Raw genomic sequence first — 17091 nt, 5'->3', positions numbered from 1 at the left:
GCATTTGCATCGTTGCATATCATCTAGGTACGCTGAGTGTACGACACGTGGAATTAGAGGGCAATGTTGAAGCCGAGCCAGAAGATGTTGCACGGGTGGACCAATCCAGAAGACGGAAGGACCGACTGGAGTGCATGCTTGGACTGGGATGATGTCAAGTCGGTGCAAGACTACAAGCTAACTAACTGACTTTGTGTCAAACCCAGGCAAGCCCTGGAGCATAACCCCTAATTTGAGTATTCAATGTTTATTTAAGTATTTGTGCATTTATGTTTTTAGGAGTTGTATGGAACCCTAGTATGCATGTTTCTCCCTAGGTACCTATGAGTCTATACTAGTATACATGTGTCGTTAGTATTGCCATGCTTAACTAGGATCCGGTAGAAGTCGAGTGATTGCTGTCACTCGCGAGCTATAGGTTTCTGTTACTTATGGCAACGTGGCTTGAGAATGAATCAAGGAGGAAAGAGAAATAGAGACCGGGCGGAGATGATTTTGGTTTTGGATATGGAATGGAGGGAAAGTAAGCCTCCGCCTGTGTCGATTGAGGATCGTACCGTTGTTGGCCCTGCTGACCGAGTTTGAACAGTACTAACCACATGCCGGAAGTAGGAGGTAGTCGAAACCGGTAAGCTAATTACCTGATTTGCAACGATACTTTGAATCGTGACCTGCTACTCTGGGAGTGGGATGATGGCGGGTGTTGGAATGTATGTCGCCTTCGGGTTCTCTGGGAGTTCGCCGTGAGGGGCCCTTCACCCGGGTTTTGGCAGGCGTGATTCAGACGTCGGGGTAATGATGGGAATAGTTGACGCGTGTGGCCCGGCGTGGTTTGCATGTGTCGTGTGAGTTAGGTCCACCTTGCAAGGTTAAATCGGATCGATTCGCCGTCTCTCTCGGTTAAGAGAACCTTGGTCACTGCGTCACATCATAGTAAAAGATTGATTTGAGTTTGGAAAGTTGAGATTATGAGATATGACTGTGGTAATCTAAAAAGATAATGTGATCAACCATGCGTGCTCTAGATATTCAGACAAACCTAGTTGGTATTTGTATAATAAATTTGAGTTAAAATATTGAAAGTAAGGATCCACTATTAGTAGCTTTTCAGCAAAACAAACCCAGAGCCAAAAGCCTGCATGTCTAGGAGTCGGCTAAGTATATACCATAGTCGGGTAAGCCTTGCTGAGTATTAGTATACTCAGGGTTTGTTGTTACCCTGTTTTCAGGTATCTACTGCTGGCTGGAACTAACCAGGATTCACATCGGTGGGCTCGATGTGACGTCCTCACGTCATCGTAGTAATCGTTGTTTTTCTAAACTAAACTTCTATTTAATTTCCGCTGCATTTTGAACTCTGATATTTTATGTAGATTTGTTTGCAAAACTCCGCATTGTAAATTAAATTTGAGAACTTTTATCTGCTTGTAATCATCTGTGCTCACCTTCGGGTGAGACTTCCGGTGTTTTCGATCCTTAACCCAGCAGGCTGCCGGATTACACCGTTTTAAGTGCGCGGTGGCTTGATTAATATTTAAAATGATAGTTAGCGCACTTAAGCCGGTTTAATTTGGGCGGTGCTGCAACATTAGGGAATAAGCCAGATGCATGAGATGCATAGGGCAGTAGATTGGATCTACTGCGAATTCCGTTTTTGTTGTAAAAGCGTGTTTTACAGTAAAACAATCATAACTTTTGCATATGAACTCAGATTTAGGCGAACTTTATATCGATTTGTATCTACAGAAAAAGTTAGACTTGGTTCAGAACAGAAACACTGTTTCTGCAAAATTTAGATTTTGCGAAATTCGGCCCAAAAGATAGAGTTTTCGGTGTTTTAAGTTCGGACGTCGGAATCGCATAACTCTGTTTTGCAGGTTTTTTGATCGGTATGGCCTCTATGTGTATGTGATGCATGTGTGTAATTATTTCATGACCTGCGTGTCGTGATTATGACAATTCAGCTGGAGCCATATGAATTGTTGCATTTGATGTAATGGCCTGCGTGCCAACCTGTGATGATCCAAGTCGTGAATGTAATTTTATTTACTAGCTATTAGGTGTAATAGCAAGTTCTAGTTTTTGGAGTTTTCATCACATGAAGGATGGTGCACATGTACATGAAGATGGAGATCTACATGGCGAACAAGTTCTATGGAGATGGAGATCACCAGAAGAACAAGGGCCATACTGATTCTCAATTATGTGCTTGCCGTTCTTGATGTTTTACTACTACGTGCGTCATAGTAGAAGTAGAACGATCCCTCACAAACTTCGAGCTATCATGCCCTACCAACTAAACCTTGCACTGTCACATGTCTTGTACGATTGGTGGTGGGTCTATGAAATTAGGGCACCACTGGTTTTCCTTGACTAGACAGGCTATATCGGATACATGCACGCATAAAAAGGTTGGTTAGCTTGACAAGGTCATCTTAACGGTTAAGGATCTAGGGGCATAAAGGTTGGGAGTGAGACATGGAGATGTCACCCAACAACAAGAGTCATATGTGATATGATTAGCAAAGAGTTGCTTACCGATCTATCTAGTCTTCTAGCGGTGATGCTAAAGCTCACTAGTCGACTTGATAGTTGTGGGTCTTGAATTGCTAAGAATCAATAGAGGGATGTTGATTTTAGTCGGAGTAAATTCTGTTAATTGCTTAATATCGTTCACTCCATCATGAATACATTTGTCATAGTATTTTGCATTATTATTTTGTTGTAGATCATGGTCCGCAATAACACCCAATCCTTTTCATTGTGTTCGGTCCTTGAGAAGGACAAACTAAATGGGACTAACTATGCGGATTGGATCCGCAACCTGAGAATTGTTCTCAGGGCAGAGAAAAAGAAAGATGTTCTAGATACCCCATTACCAGAAGAGCCTGCTAATGATGCACCTGCTGAGGAAAAGACTGCTTACAGAAAGGCTTGTGACAACAACCTTGAAGTAAGCTGCCTTATGCTCGCTTGCATGGAACCTGACATACAGATGCAGTTCGAGACAAACCATGAGGCACACGATATGATTGTGGCGCTTCAGGACATGTTTCAAACTCAGGCCAGGACTGAAATGTTCAATGTGTCCAAGGCCTTTGTTGAGAGCAAGCTGGCAGAAGGCGCTGCAATGGGTCCGTATGTAATCAAGATGGTTGGTTACACACAGAGGTTGGAGAAGCTGGGCTTCCCACTTGGCCAAGAGTTGGCCACTGATTTTATTCTCGCCTCTTTACCGCCAAGCTATGGGAACTTCATCTCGAACTACCACATGCAAGTGGCTGAGAAGGGCTTGAATGAGCTGTGCGGCATGCTCAAGACGGCAGAGAGTGACATCAAGAAAAGCACAAGTGGTGGCCATGTGATGGCTGTCCAGAATAAGCCTACTTTCAAGAAGAAAGGTTCTTCTTGGAAGAAGAAGAAGGGCAAGGCTAAGGTTGCGAACCCCAAGCCAAACCCTACACTCAAGGCTAAACCTAGACCAACTGCAGACAAGGAGTGCTTTCATTGTCACCAGCCAGGACACTGGAAGAGGAACTGCAAGCTGTACCTAGCCACACAGAAGAATCGTTCTTCCACCTCGGGTACGCTTGTTGTTCATATTACAAAAATATTTCTCGCTGACTCTTATGTTAATTCTTGGGTATTTGATACCGGATCGGTTGCTCATATATGCAATTCGATGCAGGGAATGACAAAGAGTAGAAGTGTTGAAAGAGGAGAAGTTGACTTCCGCGTCGGCAATAATGCAAGAGTTGCTAATGTGGCCGTCGGGACGATGCAACTTCACCTACCATTAGGATTTGTCTTGGATCTTAGTAATTGTTATTTTGTTCCTAGTTTGAGTCGAAACATTCTGTCTCCTTCATGTTTATGAAGGATGGATATTCTTTTGCGAGTGAAAACAATGGTTATGCTATCTCTAAGAATAACATGTTTGTGGCTTTTGCGTCCATTGTGAATGGGCTATTTGTTTTAAATCTTGATGATTCACCTATCTGTAATATTAATGCTAAAAGGCCTCGGCTTGCTGATTTGAATCCTACCTACATGTGGCATTGTCGTCTCGGTCATATAAGCGAGAAACGCATGAAGAAGCTCCATTCGGATGGACTTCTAACTTCGTTTGATTTTGAGTTATACGTGATATGCGAAGCTTGTTTGCTAGGCAAGATGACCAAGACGCCATTCACAGGTTTTCTAGAGAGAGCATCGGACTTACTGGAACTCATACATCCTGATGTATGTGGACCAATGAGCTCAATTGCTAGAGGTGGATTCCAATACTTCATTACTTTCACTGATCACTTGAGTAGATATGGCTATGTCTACTTGATGAAGCATAAGTCTGAAACTTTTGAAAAGTTCAAAGAATTTCAGAGTGAAGTTGAAAATCTGTGTGGCAAGAAAATTAAAGCTTTACGATCTGATCGTGGAGGTGAATATCTGAGCCACAAGTTTAGCAATCATCTAAAGAGTTGCGGAATTGTTCCACAACTTATGCCGCCTGGAACACCTCAGAGAAACAGTGTGTCTGAGCGACGTAATCGAACTCTGTTGGACATGGTTCGATCAATGATGAGCCAGTCGGACCTACCGTTATCGTTTTGGGGTTACACTCTAGAAACAGCAGCTTTCACATTAAATAGGGTGCCATCAAAATCCGTAGATAAGACACCATATGAGATATGGACTGGCAAGACTCCCAGTTTGTCTTTTCTAAAGATTTGGGGTTGTGAAGCATTTGTCAAACGACTCCAGTCGGACAAGCTTGCACCCAAATCGGATAAGTGCATATTTGTGGGATACCCAAAGGAGACCTTAGGGTATTACTTCTACAATCGATCTGAGGGCAAAGTGTTTGTCGCTCGGAACAGAGTTTTCCTAGAGAAAGAGTTTCTCAAAGAAGAGAAAAGTGGAAGAACGGTGCAACTCGAAGAAATTCGAGATGAGCCAATAGGACAAGACTCTACAAGTGACGCTAATGTAGCTGAACAAGTTGAGATGCCTATGGCAACAGAAGCACCTCCGCAACCACGAAGGTCAGCAAGGCTCCACGCAGCGCAAGAATTATTATTGTTAGACAATGATGAGCCTGCAACATATGTAGAGGCGATGGCAGGCCCTGACTCTGAGAAATGGCAAGATGCCATAAAATCCGAAATAGAATCCATGAAGGAAAATCAAGTTTGGAACTTGATAGACCCGTCTGATGGTGTGAGAACCATCGAGGGCAAATGGATCTATAAGAAGAAGAAAGATATAGATGGAAATGTTCACATCTATAAAGCTCGACTTGTCGTAAAAGGTGTTTCGACAAATTCAAGGAGTTGACTACGACGAGACTTTCTCGCCCGTGGCGATGCTTAAATCTGTTCAGATTATTCTAGCTATTGTTGCATATTTCGATTATGAAATATGGCAGATGGATGTCAAAACAGCTTTCCTTAATGGAAATCTGACCGAGGACGTGTATATGATGCAGCCCGAGGGTTTTATCGATCCGACCAATGCTGGAAAGATATGCAAGCTTCAAAAATCCATTTATGGATTAAAGCAAGCATCTCGGAGTTGGAATATTCGTTTTGATGAAGTAGTCAAAGGGTTTGGCTTCACTAAAAACGAAGAAGAAGCTTGTGTTTACAAGAAGGAAAGTGGGAGCTCTGTTGCATTTCTAATATTGTATGTAGATGACATACTGCTGATTAGAAATAATATTCCTATGCTTGAGTCCGTAAAGACTTCACTGAAAAATAGTTTTTCGATGAAGGATTTAGGTGAAGCAGCATACATACTGGGCATCAAGATCTATAGAGATAGATCAAAGAGGCTTATAGAATTAAGCCAAGATACTTACATTGACAAAGTGTTGAAGCGGTTCAACATGGAAGAGGCAAAGAAAGGGTTCTTGCCTATGTCACATGGCATACATCTTAGCAAGACTCAGTGTCCTACGACGACTGATGAGCGAGAGCGCATGAGCAAAGTTCCATATGCCTCAGCAATTGGATAAGGAAGTTCCTTATTGAGTTTGGTGTGTTCCCTAATGCCTCTAGCCCGCTGGATCTCTACTGTGACAACAGTGGAGCCATTGTGCAAGCTAATGAGCCAATGAATCACCAGAAGAGTAAACACGTTATGCGGCGATTTCATCTCATTCGAGAGTTCATCGATCGGGGTGAGATCAAGATATGCAAAATACACACGGACCTGAACATTTCAGATCCATTGACAAAACCCCTTCCACAGCCCAAGCATGAGAGGCACACAAGAGCAATGGGTATTAGATACATTCTGGATTGACTCTAGTGCAAGTGGGAGACTGTTGGAAATATGCCCTAGAGGCAATCATATTTCCTTGTATTCATGATTAACAAAGTGTTCCTTGAATATCCATGGATGACAACTTGTATTGATTAATGCTTATGTGAATTATTTGTGAAACTCTTTACTTGTATGGATATTCTAAAATGTTCCTAGTCGGAGTTCATGTGAGGACACACATGAATATTAGACTAGCACATGTATTAGTTGATTGACTACGTTTCACAAGTTATGGACATGGGGATGTCAAACTAATAATGTGGGTTCATGTGAGACATGAGACAGAACTAATTCAACACGAGATGATGACTTCTTATTACACAATATGTACGCTGTGTCCTAGTATGTACTCAAGATGTGAACCGACTTACTTAGGAGCCATCAAACGCTACACCGTAACAGGGTAGTTATAAAGGTGGCTTTCGGGTCTGTCAAGAAGCATGCTGCGAGACATAGTCGGTCAAGATGGGATTTGCCCCTCTCTATAAGAGAGATATCTCTGGGCCCCTCGAGTGATTCGGATCAAGAAATGCATGGCCATGCTAGGGTTAAGAGTTAACCAAGGATTCCGAATCACAGGATCGAGAAAGAGTGGTCGACTTTAAGCTAGACCAAATATCGTGAGGCAAAGGGAACATCATGTATATGATATTGTGGCGGCTCATCTGATATGATCTTTACGTGCGCATAGGAGTTGACATGTCTTACTAGAGGCCACTGTCTACTATTGCGCCGAGTAAGAGTACTCGGGCCATGTCTATTCGCATGTGAGCCCATAGGGTCACACACTTAAGGGAAAGAAGCCTGATAAGGATGAGATCCGAATTAGACTGGGCTTAGGTGCACTAATGGGCCATTTAGGCCCAAAAGGGGGCACCCAAGGTGGGGCCCAAGGTATCCCACCTAAGGGGCTATATAAACAGAGGAGGGGGCGCCTAAAAACCCTAACCCTAGCCTTTTCTCGTGCGTGAACAGTACCACCCCCTCCCTCCTGTGCGCCAAGCCCTAGGTCGCCCTCGCGGACCTAGCAGTCCGGATCGCGATGCTTCTTTCCGTATGTGTGGACTTCGTGGAGGTGCTGCGCTTGCTGCACAAGGACGAGCCGTTCGTGAGGTGGTTCACGCAACTGCACTGCCGGCTTCAATCTGCACTACACCGACGTGCTACAGAAGTTCCGCAACCACGCGTCTAGTGGTAATCCCGTGATTTATAACTGCAGTAATCCTGATTTATGTGGTAGAAATTTTTTGTTTTTGCTACCCCATATTCCTACAGGTTGTCCCTTATAACCCGCACCTTACTGCGTGCGTTCAATTGTCACATAAATATTGAGGCATGTAGCAGTATTAAATCGGTAAAGTATTTATTCAAGTATGTATACAAAAGTCATGATCGAGCTTCAATAGCAATTAGGGAGTCTGGCTAGGCGGATAAAGAAGGGAACGTAGATGAGATCAAAGCTTATAGAGACGCTCGATGGGTGACACCACCATAGGCGTTGTGGAGGATATATAGTTTTGACCTTAGTAAAAAATCATCCCCCCGTAAAACAACTTCAGCTCCATCTTCCCGACATGCACATGATGTCATTTCACAATCGTCAAAAGATTGAGCACGTTGTTAATAAACCAGGTGCCGATGAATCAATGTTGACTGCATATTTTAAAGCAAACAGGTTGCACGAGTCTGCTCGCAACATATTATATCGTGATTTCCCAGAATTTTTCACATGGCAGTCTGATGGTAAATTTTGGCGTCCAAGGGAACGAGCTAACACTGGGCAAGTTGGGAGGATCGTATCAGCTCATCCAGCTGAAGGTGAACGCTACTATCTCTGGATTCTCCTAAATCATGTGGCTGGAGCAACTTCATATGAAGATTTGAGAACCGTTGGTGGCGTGATACAACCTTCTTTCCGTGAAGCTGCTGAGAAAAGAGGGTTGATTGAGGAGGACAGCTCACTTGATGAGTGTCTTTCTGAAGCTGCCTTGTATCAGATGCCATCATCACTACGAAGGCTTTTTGCAACAATATTAGTATTTTGTGAACCAAGTGATGTATTCGCACTCTGGCAAAAACACTTGGACGCAATGTCTGAGGATTATCGTCGCAACAATCCATCAGATGCTATCATTGAGCAGATGGTCCTAATTGATATTAGAAATATGCTGTAATCAATGGGGAAGGATATAAAATCATTCCCTCTTCCTGAGATTGATAACACTTATGATGACTCTTGTGGTGTTCCACGGGAGATATTCGAGGAATCCAATATAGAGAGCACCGAGGATGACGTGGCCTTATCAGAATCCCTTAACAATGAGCAGAGGGTTGCTTATGATGAGATCTTGTCATCTATTGATTCCAATGACGACGATTTGTTTTTTGTGGATGGCCCTGGTGGCACCGGGAAAACATTCTTGTATAGGGCTTTGCTTGCCAAAGTCCGCAGTCAGAACAAGATTGTTGTTGCAACTACTACGTCTGGGATTGCTGCATCCATAATGCCCGGTGGGAGAACAACACATTCACGTTTCAAGATTCCACTTACAATTGATAGTGGTGGATATTGTAGTTTCACTAAACAAAGTGGTACAACGACTCTGCTACGCACTGCTTCTTTGATTGTTTGGGATGAGGTTTCTATGATCAAGAAACAAGCAGTGGAGGCATTGGACAATAGCATGCGTGATATAATGGATAGGCCAGATTTGCCTTTTGGTGGGAAGACTGTTGTGTTTGGGGGAGACTTTAGGCAGGTCCTACCGGTTGTCAGGAAGGGGTCGAGGGCTCAGATAGTGGATGCTTCGTTACGCAGGTCATACCTGTGGGATTATATACATCACCTATAGCTTGTGCGCAACATGAGAGCGCACAGTGACCCATGGTTTGCTGAATATCTTTTGCGCATTGGCAACAGAATAGAGGAGGGCAATGCTGATGGTGAAATCCGTCTCCTAGATGAAATTTGTGTGCCATATACTGGAGATGGCAATGATCTTGATAGATTAATCCAGTGCATCTTCCCTAACCTTAATGAGAACATGGTAGACACGGACTACATCACTTCTAGAGCTATTTTGTCCACACACGGACTACATCACTTCTAGAGCTATTTTGTCCACACGCAATGATTGGGTTGATAGGATTAATATGAAGATGATTGGATCTTTCCAAGGTGGGGAGGTGGAGTATCATAGTTTTGATTCTACTGTAGATGATCCACACAACTATTATCCATCAGAGTTTCTTAACACCCTTACACCCAATGGATTGCCTCCACATGATGTGTTAAAGCTAAAGGTGGGTTGTCCAATAATATTGCTTCGGAACATTGATCCTGCAAATGGTTTATGTAATGGTACGAGGTTAGTTGTCCGTGGTTTCCAAAGAAATACTATAGATGCTGAAATCGTGTTGGGCCAGCATGCTGGAAAACGAGTTTTCCTCCCTCGGATACCCATATGCCCCTCTGATGACGAGATGTTCCCGTTTCAATTCAAAAGAAAATAGTTTCCTATCCGGCTCAGTTTTGCCATGACGGTCAACAAGTCACAAGGTCAGACTATTCCTAACGTCGGTGTTTACCTCCCTGACCCCGTGTTCTCACATGGGCAATTGTATGTTGCAATGTCAAGGGCAACTGCTAGAACAAACATCAAGATTCTAGCACTTCCACCGAATGCCACTGAGCTCGAGGAAGAAGCTAAAAAGGAAAAGAAAATTGCTAAAAAAAGGGTAAGGACACTGTCAATAACAAGAAAGAAAAGAAAAAGATTCCAGTATATACATGTACGAAGAATATTGTATACAAGGAGGTCCTAACGGGATAATACAAAGGTATTATATAGTCCTAATTATTGCCTATAATTAATGCTGTTTTCCAAGTTGAGTCTTTATGCATCTAACACTTCTCTTTGTTTCATCAGTGTAGATTTGTGTGACAATGTGTTCATCTGCCTCTGTCCAAGAAAATCAAAAAAAACTCGGCCGGGTGGGGAAAGACCGCCCCACCGGTATTGACTTTCTAGAAGAAGCATCGGCTTCCCCGACCGAGAAAATCCCCGAACCCTGGCCCCGCCCTGACACTGGGGGCCGTAGCCCATGGGAACCCTGCCTGGGCCATGTAAGGGTCCTCAGGCCGACCTGGGCGTCCACACCAGTGCATTGGCACCGGGGCCAGCGAGGGGATTTTTTTAACCTCAGCCTGAAATTCGCTCCCACGGGGAGTCGAACCCAGGACCTGAGGAGTGCCGCTGGGTTCCTCTAACCAACTCAGCTAGAGGCCCTTTGGCTCTGTCCAAGAAAATCATATGCTTACTCTTCGAAATGTGTCTCAGGTCTGGTCATGGATATATTGCGGCTAGAGAGCTCCATACGAATATGTTGCTCGTGCTTTTGTTAATTTAACAGAGCAGAGTCCTATGCATATTCTACTATTCATGTATAATCTTGTACTTCACTTTGTCATGTATATTGTTGAGTGTAATATACTTCTCTTTTTGTCTAGACATTTGAATTAGATATATGAGATAAATTATTCAAACTATGTTTATGAGAATATTGATATTGTGATTTTGTCTAGATGAATTCTTAATCCATTATGGATAGTTTGATTTCATCAAATGCAATATTTTTTGGACGTGTAGAATATTGTTTTGGGTTTACTTTTGTTCACTCATAGCACTGGAATGGTTCTTTCAAGTCTAAATTAGTCTTATAATATCATGTTGTTAAGACCAACCTCGTGCTACCCATGCTATACATTACTTTGAGTAAACTTTTACCACTGTAATTGAATTTTGAAGAAGTTATATAAAATTGAATTATGAATTGATAAAATTTTTGCAGCCCGTAGCAACGCACAGGCACGAACCTAGTTCCATTAAAATTCTCGTTTATTTTTACTTATGTAGTAATCTATTTCAAAAAAATTGAACTATGAGAAATGAAAATAAAAAAGTGAGAAAATCTTCACTTCACTCAACATATTTAGATTATAAACTAAGCGAGACGGAAGGAGGTTCCGCCACCGTAAACGGGTGGGGGTTCACCTGCTTGGCCTGAAAGCTCACCGACCAGTGGGTTATGTGTGTTTGGACCCACGTGTGCCGTCGATGTAGCTGACTACTATTGCTTTCAGAGTTTCTCGATTCGGAATGATCGAGCTCCGGTAGAATCTCCGACATTCCTGGCGCGTGCCAACTTCACCTTGGTGATTCGCGCCGAATTCGGCAACATGTAAGCCTGGGCATAAAATACCGAGAAACGAATACCGAACCAAAATTACCGAAACCAAAATATTCGGTTCCTATTTCGGTTCCGAGTTTTCAGGAACCGAATTACCGAGGTAAATACCGAAACCGAACCGAGTTTACCGAACTTACATGAAATGTGATAAGTTTGAGTATTGTTATATTAGTGATTGTACTATTGTAGACTACTCTATTACGTATTTTGGCACTCACACTTATAGTCATGTGGACTTTTATATGTATTTATATTTTGCACTATTATTATCTATGAAATGATGTTAAAATTAGTCTTTAAACCTACTATTACATCCTCTCTACGATCAGTTTGGTACTGTTCGGTAAATACCGAAACCGAACCGAATTTACCGATACCGAATTTCCTCGGTACCAAGTTTTTTTTGAACCGATCGGTACCAATTTCTGAAGAACCGAATTTGCAATGGTACCAAAGAACCGAACCGATTGGTTCGGTATTTACCGAATGCCCAGGGTGAGCAACATGTACTGTACTTTTCATGCTTCCGTGATTTGTAATGTATAAAGAGCTTTATTATTTTGCTTCCAAAATGTTGGTATGCAAAAAATGTGGGCAAGTGCTATTCAAACTTTCCAATATTTTAGTAGAAAAAATTGGAATGGCCACGTGGGCATGCCAACATATATTGGTATGAAACCAAGCCGGCTTAAAGTTTAGACCCCGTTTGGATCAGTTATTGGATTTCAAAGTATTAGATTTTGGGTAGATTTACAAAAGTTGAGTTCTGAATAAATGGCCTGGTTATCCGTCGCAGCTTGTCCCGTAAATGGTAATCGATCGTGATCTTATCAGCCCGAAATCTTAGGGGCAGCGAAGCCACACCAAAAATCGGTTATTGGCTCTTGGGTTCACAAATATCCTCTTTATACTTTTCTTTCTTTCGACAGTTGACATAAGTTCACCCGTGTCTATTAGAAGCGCACATATGGTACAGTATACTTCGCTCAGGACACCAGCTTACCATACAATGGAACACACTGTAATTAGCCAACAATATTTTTCTCTCACACCAAACTAGCACCAGCCACCAGCCAGCCTGCAGTACTTTTCTCTCACACCAAACCAGCACAGCGAACAGAGTAAGTAACTTCTTACTCATTCCATTTTCTAAACATACAATGTCTAGAATAAGCTAAGACTCCGTCCGTTCCATCGTATTCTATATTGTAGGTTATTATATAGTTTTTGTTATGTAACTGTATATTATATAGCATATATGTAGATGTATAGCTAAAATTATGTACTTGTATTTGCTAAAACGTTATATAATTAGGAATGGAGAGAGTTGCTAAAATAAACTGATTCGTCAGTTATTGTTTTTTTTTCAGCATTTGAATCGTAGAATGCAACTTGCAGACTGTTACGATCTTACAAATTGAATCAACAAGTCTCCTTGAAAATATTTGAAACAAACAATTCTCATCAGATTGTAACAATTGACAATATATATTATCACAATCAATAACATATGTCCCCTCTGCTGATTACTCCCCCTACCCCACAAAGAGTGTATTTTTAGAAAATTTCAAACACATCACTAATCCAAATAAATAATTTTGTTACCTCTAATTATTTTTGCCAATTGTGATTGAAAACCGTGTTATTTATTTAATTTTTTGGATCCTCAACAAATACATATGCATTGGAACTAGAAAAATAATATCTACTAAGTATTTGATTGGCTCGATGTGTTTTTTCTATGCAACGCTTTTTTGGTACTTGATATTGCCTTAACTAGATGGATCTCATTACAAGCTAAAACTATATTGTTTGTGAGATAAAATTTGAATGCTAAAACTACACTTATTTTAGGAGGGATGGAGTATATGCTAAGCACCAATCCACATTTATTGAGGGAAACCAATCCACATTTTAGAGGCTAAAATAAACAAAACCTAAATACATATTCCCAAAGTTCAAGCTGCTTCATTTCTGGGTTCGTGCTGTGACCTTTTTAGTCAAGCCCATCATTCATTTCAGCCCATCACAAAACGTGGTTGCAATTCGAGCCGAAAATGAAATTCGATTTGGGCTCCATTGCCACATATTCCCACAATTCCCACTCTAGCCCATTACGCAAAGGAGGCGCGAGATAGAAGCAAAGCCTGCCCTAACTCACCGCTCCCCGCCGCCTCCACCGACCTCCTGACGCCGCCCGCCGTTCCCCTCCCTTCTTCTCCGCTGCCGGCTGCCACCACCTGCTCCCAACCGAGCGGCCAGGATGCGGGTTAAGAAGCGTTCGAAGCACCGCAAAGCGGTCAAGTTATATTCCATCTGCTTCATCTTCCGCGAGCCTTACAAGGTCCTCATCGACGGCACCTTCGTCCACCACCTCAGCACCCAGCGCCTCCTCCCGGCCGATGAGGCACTCTGCGACCTCCTATCGGCCTCCAGGACGCCATCCCTCTTCACCTCCAAGTGTATCATCGCAGAGCTCCGGCGACTCGGCAAGTCACATGCCGAATCTTTCGACAACGCTCAGCTTCTCACCACAATCAAGTAGGTTCCTATTCTTTCCACAGTATTGCCACCTTCGCAGATAGTACTATTCTTTCTTTCTTTTCTTATCAGTAACTTCCAATTGGTGCTCCGGCTTGAGTTAATCCCGTTGCACGTTGCGGCTTGGTTGTTCACCGCTTCATTGTAACTCCATCGATCTGAGACTGTGGTTATTTGATTTTTTTAAATAAAAAAATGAGTAAATTTCACCAGCGGTCCCTGAACTTGTCCCGAGTTCTCATCCCGGTCCCGGTACTCTCAAAATGCACGTCTAGGTCCCTGAACTTGTCCCGAGTTCTCATCCCGGTCCCGGTACTCTCAAAATGCACGTCTAGGTCCCTGAACTTGTCTCGAGTTCTCATCGCGGTCCATGAACTTGCTAATCTGTTTAATATAGGTCAAAACCTCCATAACATGCGCTCCAAACAGTACGATTAAGTGAACTGATAGGTGGGGCCCATATGATAGTCACACCTCTCCCTTCTCCCTCCTCTCTTGCTCCCAACGTCGCCGCCCATGGCCATGGCCATCTTCAACCTTGAGAATGGGGAAGGGGGCAGGCTCGGGCGAGGGGGTCGCCGGCTCGCCGGCCGGGGCGGCGCTATGCGGGCCCACGGGCGCTGGACCGGGACCAGGACCGGAGCGGGGCTCGCCCGCCAGGGTGCGCCGACGGTGGTGGCCATGGAGGGCGCCGCCCTCGGGGTGGCACGACATCCACAGGGAGTGGGGTAGCCGAGGGTCGTGTGGGACGACGGCCTTGACGGCAGCGCGGCTGGGTAGGGAGGGCGTGGGGCCGGTGGAGGGGCGGCGGGGATGCGGGGTCTGCCGTCGGCGTGGCCAAGCGGCGGTTGGGGCATGAACGAGGACCGGGGCGGCGCGGAGCTGAGGTCCATCGTGGCAGCGCAGGCGCACGGGTGGCGACGGACGGGTCCGGCGGCGCCCATACAGAGGGAGGAGGGAGAAGGGAGAGGTGTGACTGCCATATGGGCCCCACCTATCAGTTCACTTAATCGTACTGTTTGGAGCGCATGTTATGGAGATTTGGACCTATATGAAACAAATTAGCAAGTTCATGGACCGGGATGAGAACTCGGGACAAGTTCAGGGACCTAGACATGCATTTTGAGAGTACCGGGACCGGGATGAGAACTCGGGACAAGTTCAGGGACCGCTGGTGAAATTTACTCTAAAAAAATAGTGCATCTTCAGTTCAGAAATGCCCTTGCATGAACATAATATCAACTTCATACATCAGAAAACCAAATTACAATCTTTCTGCATGCTATGTGGACCCTGAGTAGCCAATTTTGTCTCAGTCTCAGTTTTTGTTGTCTGGAATGTAAGCTGCAATTGGAATTCAGACCACTTCAGAATGCATTTTGGTAGCCTTTGTTTGGCCCATGACCTTTTCGCTGGTTTTAGGTATCATGTTCTTTCCTGGCATAACAATTACAGTTGAGTAGCTGGTGCCTTTAGTTTTGTGCCATTCCTGGATATGGTCTTCCGTTCCCAACTTGAGTTTTGTATTGCCATCAGATGAGCACTGGTAAATCAAATGAGCCTAATTATGATGAACTTACTTTCTGTTTCTCTGGATTTCTCGTGTGTTACCAGGTGTGAGCATGACAAGGTTGTCAGTGCAGTGAATTGTATCCTATCACTGATAGGTGATAAGAATCCTGAGCGTTTCTTTGTTGCCACCCAAGACGCTTATCTCCGGTAAAAGCTAAGAGAGGTATTGACAATCTTCATCTGCTCTGTGTATCTCGATTTCTTTTTCTTTAGAAAACAAAATCGAGTGAACCCTACTTCCGATCTTGTCTGAGTTGCATCAATTTACTCATGTACTTTGTTTGTTTCCATGTAGATTCCTGGAGTTCCTGTTATATATGGGCTGAAGAACTCCTTATTTATAGAGCAACCCTCTGTTCAGCAACACAAGTTTGCTCAATTGGACGAGGAGAAGCGTCTCAATATGGATATATCTGAGTATAAGAAGTTAATGAAGGCTGCATCAGAAGGAACGACAACTAGTGAAAATAGAAGTGACGGAGAACAACATGAGAGGCCTATCAGTTCCCTTGTAAAAAATACACTTGGTGGTGCAGATAAAAGCAAGTTTAAAAGAAACAGAGCAAAGGTTATATTTACAGTCATTGCCTTTTTGGTATCTTTTGTTGTGTGGTTGACTATATCCAGTGTTTATTATCTAGCAGGCATCAGCAGTGGCTGGGTTTGCTACTCTAGATCTATTTCTTGTACCAAATGTTAACAAGTATCCTTTTGCAGGGTCCAAACCCACTCTCCTGCAAGAAAAAAAAAACCAAAGCCCCAGTCCTCGGCTATTCAAAATCAGGTATATTTTTGTCACGTAGCATTCTGTCCCCCACAGCAGTTTAGTGCTACACAGGAAGCATGTCCATCATAAACATCTGTCTCATATTGTAAAATCAAGTTTGGTTCAGGGATAGCAGCTAAACACATTATCTTGGTTTTATTTGTTTCAGGATACCATGACTACATAATAGCTGATGTCTTAACTTCTTAATCATGACTCACAAGCACTGACGACCTCTGTTCTGCAGGGGGGCTACGGTTGATGGCGAGGCAAAGAGAAAGAGGGTTCGTAAGCGGAAGAGGAGCCAGAAAGATATCAAACAAGCAGAGACGACGAGCTAAATGGGCTTGCATACAAGTTTCAGTGCTCTTGCTGCGTCTCCATCTTGACACCTGAGGACCTGAACATGAACTAAGTCAACTAGGAGAAACTTCATTTGGGGGGAAAAACTTTGAAGACTTATCTCCCACAAGATTCAGGATGCCATGCCATGCTTTTTATATGCTGACAATGTTATGTCATACCATGCTCCTTATATGCTGACAATGTTATGCTATGCCATGGCAAACTCCTATGCCGACGATGTTCCTTGCGATGTACTAGTACTTACCGTTTGCAGTAATCATGATCTCTAGAGG

At 43.4% G+C, this 17091-nt stretch overlaps 1 long non-coding RNA gene and 1 pseudogene across 1 annotated transcript; both read left to right on the top strand.

The window, feature by feature from the left end:
• The first annotated feature begins 9419 nt into the window (after positions 1-9419).
• Positions 9420-10417, top strand: LOC120685460. Its single transcript, XR_005679566.1, has 2 exons — positions 9420-10164; positions 10259-10417. It is a non-coding gene; the product is annotated as an uncharacterized LOC120685460 (long non-coding RNA).
• Positions 10418-13693: 3276 nt separating this feature from the next.
• Positions 13694-16768, top strand: LOC120685456 (annotated as a pseudogene).
• Positions 16769-17091: the final 323 nt, after the last annotated feature.

Source organism: Panicum virgatum, chromosome 2K, assembly GCF_016808335.1.
Source record: "Panicum virgatum strain AP13 chromosome 2K, P.virgatum_v5, whole genome shotgun sequence".
NCBI classification, from domain to species: Eukaryota; Viridiplantae; Streptophyta; class Magnoliopsida; order Poales; family Poaceae; genus Panicum; species Panicum virgatum.
Note: the sequence above shows the minus strand (reverse complement) of the source record. Positions and strands in the feature narration are given on the sequence as shown.